Source organism: Garra rufa, chromosome 6 (assembly GCF_049309525.1).
Source record: "Garra rufa chromosome 6, GarRuf1.0, whole genome shotgun sequence".
Lineage (NCBI taxonomy): Eukaryota > Metazoa > Chordata > Actinopteri > Cypriniformes > Cyprinidae > Garra > Garra rufa.
In genome coordinates this window covers 36,375,670-36,385,747 of record NC_133366.1, presented here as the reverse complement: position 1 = coordinate 36,385,747, position 10,078 = coordinate 36,375,670, and positions in this window count along the sequence as shown.

Below are 10,078 nucleotides of genomic sequence, written 5' to 3'. Positions count from 1 at the left end.
CCATACATCAATGGAAAGCTTATTTATTTATATATAAATACATATATTATGTATACATCTCAGTTTTGTAAAATTTAACCTTATGACTGGTTTTGTGGTCCAGGGTCACAAATATGTATTATATTATATCATATTACAGTTGGGGTCAAAAGTTTACATCTCCCTTTCAGAATCTGCAAAATGTTAACTATTTGACTTAAATAAGAAGGATCATACAAAATGCATGTTCTTTTTTTATGTTTTGTCTTCTAGGAAACATGTAAGTATCTTCTGTAGCCTCTGAAGGGCAGTACTAAATGAAAAAATATGATATTAAGCAAAATAAGAAAAATTTTGTTTGTCTCTTTATGCATGTTTTTTTTCCTTCTGGAGCATCAGTGTGCGTTTTGAACCTTTTGTAATAGTTGCATATGAGTCTCTCAGTTGTCCTCAGTGTGAAAAGATCTCAAAATCATACAGTCATTGTTGAAAGGTGTTCAAATGCACAAAAATGCTGGAAAACCAAAGAATTTGTGGGACCTGAAGGATTTTTCTGAAGCAGCAGACAGTTTAACTGTTCAGGACAAACAAGAGACTCATGAACAACAATCTCTAAACAAACAAACAAACAAAAAAAAAAACAGCTGTGGAGTGTGGATCATTCAGCAATACAACTGTTAATTTGCAATGAGTATAAAATACATTTTTAATTTACTGCAAAATGTATAAATAGTAGTTTAAGAGTCTCAAACACTTCATAGGGCAACACAATTAGGTGAAAACAAAGCTGAAATCACACCTGTTCTGTGTGAATCAAACTAGTATATACTGCATATACTGTACTATCAGCTAACAACTTTAGAGCTCATGCAATATGTGTGTGTTTTCAATGGTTTATGACTACTAAATCGCTAATGATCAATATATGTATAGAGAAAAAAGAGAGATTTCAACTTGCCTAGAGCAAAACTCAACTGTTTTGCTCTAGGCTGAGGCATTTCATTTAATAATTAAAAACTACCGAGGCAGTTTTCATTAGTGTCAAGTGCAAATTTTTGCCTTATTATATTAATAAGCTTGTTTATCTATAATTGTACAGATTTGAGTAAAGCTCAAATGACCATGGTGTAGCATCACACACAAAAAATTACACACTGCAGCTTTAACATTCATCTACAGAAATTAAGACAGCTAATTAGATGGCAATAATAGGAAAGAAGTGGTCCCAATATTGAACCTTGGGGCACACCTCTTTGCTAAACTAAAAATCTGATTTATTCCTATTTAATACTACATTGTTTGAAAAATAATATTGTTTTCTGTTATGCAGGTGTGAATTAAGCCACATAATTGGTGTTCAAATTTCCCTGGTCTTCATGTTTTTTAAATAACTAAACCACAATTTCTAACCATAACAATTCCCTTAACATAATTAATGCTAAAAAGGAGGATCCTAATAACAAAAACAACAATATGATCTCTAAAGAGTTTCCAGAACAGTTTGTACCTCAGGCAGTTTGCATTATGTATAAGGAAAAACACCTCTTGACCATGATGCACCTGCCTTATTTCCATTCTTCCACTTCAAATCAGTTTCTATTCTAATCAACTATTCCAGTTATTGCATTATTGTTGCCTGATTAAATATTAATCATTTTAATAATGAATGATAATAACATATTAGCAGCTATTCTGCCTAACCGCATTGTTCACTAAAAAACACCCCTCTTCTTTTTAAATAGAAAGATGTGGCAGGTTACCATCAAGAGATCCCTTCCTTTAAATCTCTCTTTAAAGCTAAGTTACTTAAAGATACCACCTTCCCTCTTTCACCCTTCCGTCTTCAAGAGGATTAAGCAGCACATAATGTTGAGGTTTCCCTATACAAATCTCATTACTTTTTCGGCACTATTTAATATATTTTATTCATGATACATGCTCCAGTGCTGTCTTGATCAATAGGGATCTAATGTACATCACAGCAAAATCGGAGGCCGGTGGAAGACTTTTTTATATACTAAAGATAAAGTTGATTCAATTACAGTTAGGAGTCTGTGAACTGCTAGATCACTAAAATGGATCCAGGAATTAAATCTGTGCTGTAGCATTGGGATAGGGTCCTATATTCAATGAATTTCACAATGATACATTTCAGTTTACTGCTCTCTCTCTCTGACTCTCTCTCGATCTCTCTCTCTTTCACTCTATATTAGATTAGTGGCCTGTAGAGTGGGGTTTAATTCCCCCTCACGCCCATGTTCCCTCATAAAAAAGGTCTGCTCATGCTCTCTCTCTGAGAGATAATAGCTGTATTCCATTATTAGCTTGGCCAGCTAACGCTAATGGTTTGGTTGAACTACTTAACGTAAGAATTGTCTAAAATTCATTCACTTTCACATGGGAGGATTACGGGTAGTGGACCAGCCAGGACAGACTATGCTTACTATGTTACGTTAGCATTGAGCAATGCTAAATGGCTTAAAACATACACTTAGTCTATCAGTTATAGGATCCTAGCCAGTAATAGATATTTCAGCAGGCTAAAAGTGTCAAACACAGTTACACACATCAGGTATATCGCAACACGTCTGTCTTGGAAACATCACTCACAGACGGTACTAATATGCTACAACAAAAATATACCAACCTAATCTCATGACGGATAAGTACTAATAAGTACATATCACTGCAGTTTCCAACAGAAATGTACAAGGAGTGGCCCTAAATGAGTGTTGTTTTTTTCCCCAGAACAGATGAATGAACAGTCAAGCCCAAAATTATTCATACCCCTGGCAAATTCTGACTTAAAGTTACTTTTATTCAACCAGCAAGTTTTTTTTTTTAAATTAGAAATGACACAGACGTTTCCCAGAAGATAAGACGATGTACAAGAGGCATCATTGTGGAAAAAAAAAAACATTACTCATCTTTTATTTACATTTGAACAAAAAGTGGCATGTCCAAAATTATTCATACCCTTCTCAATAATCAATAGAAAACCCTTTATTGGCTATTACAGCAATCAAACGCTTCCTATAATTGCTGACCAGCTTTTTGCATGTCTCCACTGGTATTTTTGCCCATTCATCTTTAGCGATGAGCTCCAACTCTTTCAGGTTGGTGGGTCTCCTTGCCATCACCCTGATCTTTAGATCCACAGATTCTCAATTGGATTTAAGTCAGGACTCTGGCTGGGCCACTGCAAAACGTTAATGTTTTGTCTGCGAACCACTTCTTCACCGCTTTTGCTGTGTGTTTTGGGTCATTGTCATGCTGAAATGTCCAATGGTGCCCAAGGCCAGGTTTCTCTGCAGACTGCCTGATGTTGTTGTTAATAATTTTGATGTATTGCTCCTTTTTCATGGTGCCATTTACTGTGATTAGGTTTCCTGGTCCACTGCCTGAAAAACACCCCCAAAACATTAGGTTCCCACCACCATGTTTGACAGTGGGGATGGTGTTCTTAGGGTTGAAGACTTCTCCTTTTTACGCCAAATTAAGGCTACATCATTGTGGCCAAACAATTCAATTTTTGTTTCATCTGACCATAAAACAGAAGACCAGAAGTCTTCTTCTTTGTCCAGATGAGCATTTGCAAAGGCCAAGCAGGCTTGTGTGTCTGGAGAAGTGGTGTCCTCCTTGGTCTGGATCCGTGGAACCCAGCGGTGTGCAGTGTCCGTTGGACTGTCTGCCTTGAGATGTTGCCACCAGCAGAGCCCAGATTCATCAGGATGGCCTTGGTGGTGATCCTTCTTTTTTACCTCTCTCACTATCCTCCTGGCCAGCACAGGTATCACTTTTGGCTTCCGACCACATCCTCTGAGATTTTTCACAGTGCGGAACGTCTTACTTTGCACTGTAGCCACTGGAACTTCAAAACATTTAGATATGGTCTTATAGCCCTTTCCCAACTTGTGAGCAGCCACGATGCGCAGCTGCAGGTCCTCAGTGAGCTCCTTTGTCTTAGCCATGACTGTCCACAAACCAGCAGCAGAGAGCTTCTGTTTTTCACCTGTTGAGTTGATTAAAATGATGTTCCTAATGAATCAGGGTAATTAGGATGCTTTAGAACAGCTGGAGCTATTTGGAATGTTATAGAACTTTGGATTTTCTCATAGATTGTGACAGTTTGCAAAGGATATGAATAATTTTGGACATGCCACTTTTTGTTCAAATGTAAATAAAAGCTAAGAAATATTTTTTTTTCCCTCAATGATGTCTCTTGTAAATCGTCTTATTATCTTTTGGGAGAAGCCTGTGGCATTTCCGGTCAAAAAAAAACTTGCTGGTTGAATAAAAGTAACTTTAAGTCAGAATCAGCCAGGGGTATGAATAATTTCGGGCTTGACTGTACTTAAGGTACGTTTTATGTGATGTTGGTTTTGTACGTGTCACCACAGTTCTGACTTGAAATGTCCGTTGAGTGCCGCTATATTGTAACTCTAATGCTCTGTGACGTTTTTAAATAACGTACCATCTGCACTACACCTAAACCAACTCGATAGTATGAACAATAGCAAATGTGACATAAAAACACAATCAACACCAGAAAGTGAAACATGTGAAGCTGCAATCATAACTGTGTACGAAAATGATTACAAGTGCTCGCTACCTCAGCAGTGAAATGTACTTATTGGTACATATTTCGCATCTTGCGTAAAAGTTCCCAAAGGTATGTTTTCGTCATGAGATTAGGTAGAAATACTGGTACACTGTAAAAAAAAAAAGATCATGAATTTAACTGTAAAAGATTGTAGAAATGCTACAGTAAAAACATGTTAAATGGTTAACGGTAAGTTCCCCTACAATATATGATAAAAAACTGTATTGGACATTACATGTATTATTAGTAGTATACTATTTTCAGATAGGAAAAAGAGCGTAAAATTTACAGTAATTAACCGTTAATTGATATTCCCAGATTTCCCTGCATTACATTTTAAATTGTTGCTTTTTTTTTTTTTTATAAATAACTGTTTCTCATTAGATTTTTCTTATCATTTTTGTACATTAGGGTTGTATATTAAATCAAACGCTTTTAAATTAATGATTATTGCATTATTTTAGTTTCATGTGTGTTACCATGATGGTGTTTAGTGTTTGTGTGAATGACACTGTTCAACTTCTATCTATGATAGAATTTTTAAAGCTGCTTGAGATGGGCTTTAGTTCATCATGTGGTTTGCTCATCACCATCTGCTTTTAGTGGTTATCAGTGTAAATAATAGGTTGGTATATTAACATTATATCAGTTAATATAATGACGGTATCTAAATGTAAATTTTACTTAAAACCGCAAAACCTTAAACATTGCTACCGTATTTTTACGGCAACCACCTGGCTGCCTTTTTTTTTACTGTAAATTTTACCAAAATTTTTTTTACAGTGTAGACATGATTAACCGGTTGAAATTTGTCAACTGGTAGAAGTTTTGGACTACCGTTTCTATCTTGGTTACACGTTCATGTGACTACTGTGCTACATGGTCATGAAAATGTATCGCATTTAAGCATTGCAGTTTGAAAACTGTTATTTTAAGCCACTGAAATGCAATTATCAGCGAAAGAAAAGAAATTTCACTATATGAGACTGCTGACGCTGTCAGAGAATCACTTTTGTAGCATTAATAGGAAGAAACATTTAATTTACACAATGAAGAATATGCAGTGTTTTTATACATTTGATTACTTTATACAATGTATGTATAATTTCTTATTTGTTTGTTCTACTGTAGTTTTTTTTTCATATTGCTTGCAATTAGTGTCTTATTCTTTGTTTAATCTCTGTTTATGTGTCTTCAGTGAGCTTGAGTTTTCAGGCTGTTGTTGGATCACTGAGGGTAAATGTCATTATGCTTACAACCTACTAGCTACGTTATGCCTCAAAAGCAAATGGTGCAACCAAATAAATTACAGAGTTAGCCTCTAGTGTAGATGTTACACTCCAATTTAACTAAGAACTTAACAGAAATGGAAACGGTACTACAATGTTATGCCAAGATGAGTTCAAATCTGGGGGAAAATCAATACAGACAATTCTCTCAATTAGCACACTGGACCATGTTTTAATTGACTTTTTTTAGAGTGTACATGCACAGAATGTAACAGACAAAGGACCCTAAGGTTACTGACAAGTACTCTAATTGGATTAGGTTTGTAAAGGCTGGGACAGAGTTATTGCGTCAAACACTGAGCCGATCACTGAGCCATTTACACACATATAAACACACAACACTGTGAACATACCAGTACACACAAACATGCATACACTCCACACTTACCTTAGAGTCAGATTATATATTTCCCCATTGAGGAGGAACTTCTCCTTGGACTGCATCACCAATTTGTCACAGCACTGGTTTGATCATTTGAGTCTACTTATCATTCTGAATGACTTTCCGATGCCTCAGTTTGACAGTTAAAATTAAATAAATTTAATTTGCTAGCTCAGAAAAACAACATGCAGCACGAGGAATTTTGAAGTTTTTGTTCTATCCATTTGCACTGCATCTATGTTTTGAACCTGAACTTCTGCAGGTTAATATGAGCAAAGAGAAAGATTCAGAAGTCTTGTTTCATCAATAATGAATTCCAGAGTGTGCAAGCGCTTTGTTTTCTTCTTGATCCAGTGGTCCTCTGCATCAGACATGAACTCTTGCTTGCTGCCATGATGGGAGCTCCAAGGGGTCCTCAGCTCTGTCAAAGTGACACATATAATAGTATATTATGTTTTTATTAACATTCATTGCTTATCTCACTATGAAAATGAAACCCACATGACTGACCACAGCAGTACAGCCATGCTGCATTATTCTCATTGTCTTCTTAACAATTTATAAATGAGTTGTTATAGTAACACTAGTACACATAAATGTGTCTGTGTTTTTGATTGCTCAGAGTAGGGTTTCTCTCATCACCAAATAAGAAGTGAAAAATTGAAAACCCAGAGTGGAATTTGAGTGAATTTGAGTCAGGAGGGAAAATTGCTGTTTCTGTTTTCAGTTACATCTGAGACATTTCCCATAGTATCCTACTCACAAATTCATGGTTCGATCAAGTACAAATAGATCCTTGCAGAGTCAGACTATCACTTAAAATCAAATGCTACAAAGACATTAGACATGGCCAGAAAGACAAAAATCTGGTGATAAATTAAATGAATAGTCACATAGGTTGCAACACGTTTGATGTTCAAAGCTGTTGTACCACAAAGGATTCAGCTCTTTTGGTTTGTTTAGCTGAAAGAGCTCTTTCAATAAAAGCATTTTTCATGTTTAAATGAGGAACAATATACTGCAGGAACAACTGTATTTTTTGGGCCTAAAGACTTCTAAACTGTATTCTATAAGTCCATGAATGTTTTGTCAATACTGTAATACTGTCTAATGTTCTAATCCAAAGGGAAGCTAATAAAGGATTTCTAAGGTATTTTCCTAATTACTGCAACTCCATACTTGCAGGGTATATGCCACACAACTTGCCAACAACAATCCTTTGAATGCACCATTGCATCCTAGTTCACACTGCAAGAAATATTTTGACTACCCTCATTAAACCATAAAATTTAGTGTGGCCAGTGGCCACTATGTAATCTCAGCTTCAAATGGCCTTCAAATGGTCCACTGATTTTGCATAATTTTAGCTGTTGTCTAAAGCATTTACATTGCATCGAGGTACATATTTGTTTTAGTTTATGTACTCCATGGGAATCACTCCCATGACCTTGACATTGCTCTGTTTGAGCTACAATAATGCTTTTCCAAATGATATTCCACTACATGACGTGTTTGAGTTACCTGAACAAGCTCAAAAATTAAGCTCAAACATCATAGCAAGGTAACGACAAAGTCTTGGGTTTGATTCCCAGGAAGTAAATGAACTGATAAAATGTACATCTTAAAGACAATGTTGGATCACTTTGGAAGTCCCTTTGGATCAGGGGCGTTTCCTCTGAGGAGGCAAGGGAGACAGTGCTTCCTCAAAATATTGGGTGAGAAAAACACCCAATAAAGTACAAAAATAAAAAAGTGTAAAACTCACATCTTTTTTCTAAAGAAACATTGTTCAAGAGCAACACCAGCAGGAGGGATGGGGGGTAATTGAGAATGAATGAGGGAAAGTCAAGTAAGAGGAGGCAATGCCTCCATCGTGATATGATTGAATACGACTGGTTATGTTCAGCTGTGATTGGTTCATGAGATACATCTCTGTGTCTATGACCAATATTTACCAAGCTTTGATGACTGATAATTCAAAAAAATAAAACATAGTTAACTATTAAAGTTAACTATTAAAAAGAATAGCTGAAAATAAGTTCACAAAATAAGTGAACTTTTAATTAGTTTAAAATTAGTCTTTAGGGAGTTTTTAATCAGCTTGGTGAAATTTAAAGTAAATCTCCATCTCTGTGGAGTTAAAAGTTAAAGGTTGTATCAGCGATTTCTAGCCTAAAACATAAAGTGTCAATTTCAGCTGACCTTTCTTCACGATCCGCTCGCTGCCTGCCCCATAAATTGTCTGTGAAAAAACCGCGTCTCTCTGGTCAGCCTAGGGTCCGAGATATGCCAAAAAAACAATCGGCGCTATCAACTATTCCACAGATAAACAAACCGTGTTCCAACCAATCAGCGTCAGGGGGTTGGTGTTGTGGACTTTCCTACTGGTGCAGGGATGTGAGGGAGGCGGAGCGAAAGTCCACAACACCAAACCCCTGAAGCTGATTGGTTGGAACACTGTTTGTTTATCTGTGGAAAGGTTGGTAGTGCCGATTGTTTTTTTGGCATATCTCGGACCCTAGGCCGACCAGAGAGATGCGTTTTTTTCACAGACAATTTATGGGGCAGGCAGCGAGCGGATCGTGATGAAAGGTCAGCTGAATTTGATACTTTATGTTTCAGGCTAGAAATCGCTGATACAACCTTTAAATTAAAAATTATTAAAATGAATAACTGAATGTAAGTTCACAAATAAAATATATGGTTTAAATTGTTTCTGCCTTTAGTTAGCCTATTATTTTGGAATAAATGTAAAATGCTTGAACACACTAAATTGATTAGATTAATATGTGGTTTTAAAAATATAAAATATATTTTTTTCTGAGAGTATAAGTAAAGTTTACTTAACTAAGAAAATGTAACTGGGACATGAATTTCATTTTGATTAAAACATTTTTTTTTGAGGACACCACTGCTTTGGAAAATGTGTCAAATACATAAATGTAAATGTAACATATATATATATATATTTTTTTTCATTCTTAAACAGCTTAAAGTTCACTGTTGTCCTTTTTCACAAGGGCAGTTAAACTGTAATATATCTATTTTGATGTATGGTAAGGTTATAAAGAACGAGTTACAAAGTAGCTTCCTCCACACTGATAAAGTGACAATGGAAGTCTGAGGCGGAGATTAAGAGAGAGAAAGAAAGACAGAACCATCAGGCTTGTCGGAGTCCCCTCTGAACATTTTCAGCTCCTAGCTGTTGAATAATTAATGCATCCAGTGCAAAAACAGAGAACACAGCTCTCTTTCTCCCTCTCACTCACTTGTTCTCTGCTTTCCTTAGTTTATCCTTCCCTCAGTGCTATTTTCCCTCATAACCACAGCCTGCCTTGTCAGAATCTTTCAGTGCCATTATTTCATTTTACTTTTGTCTTTCTCATTTAGTCAAAAAATGCAAAACAAAAGCTCTATAGAAAAATATGTTGAACAATGAGAGTGGAGTTCTACAGAGCACACAATGAATGAATAAAAATACTAAATAAAATGTTTATTTTTTTCACTCTAGAATAGCTTTTGATTGGTTTGTTCGCTATATGTGTTGTTTGAACAGATGTATATTTATGAAGTTCCCAGCACTGTATGCATCCTTCAAGCTCTCCTTAAATGCTTTGGTAATCCTATCATTGCCCTTAAACTCTTCTATCAGACTTACTGAGTGCAAGAGAGAGAGAGAACCACAGAGTGCACAGGCTTTAATAATGCATCTAGATAATGCTGCCTCACCACACACACACAAGCACAACAAAACAGAAAGACAGTGAAAGAGTGGCAGATGATCTGAGCGCTGCTTGTCTTCAGAGGGAGCTGAATGGAGATCGG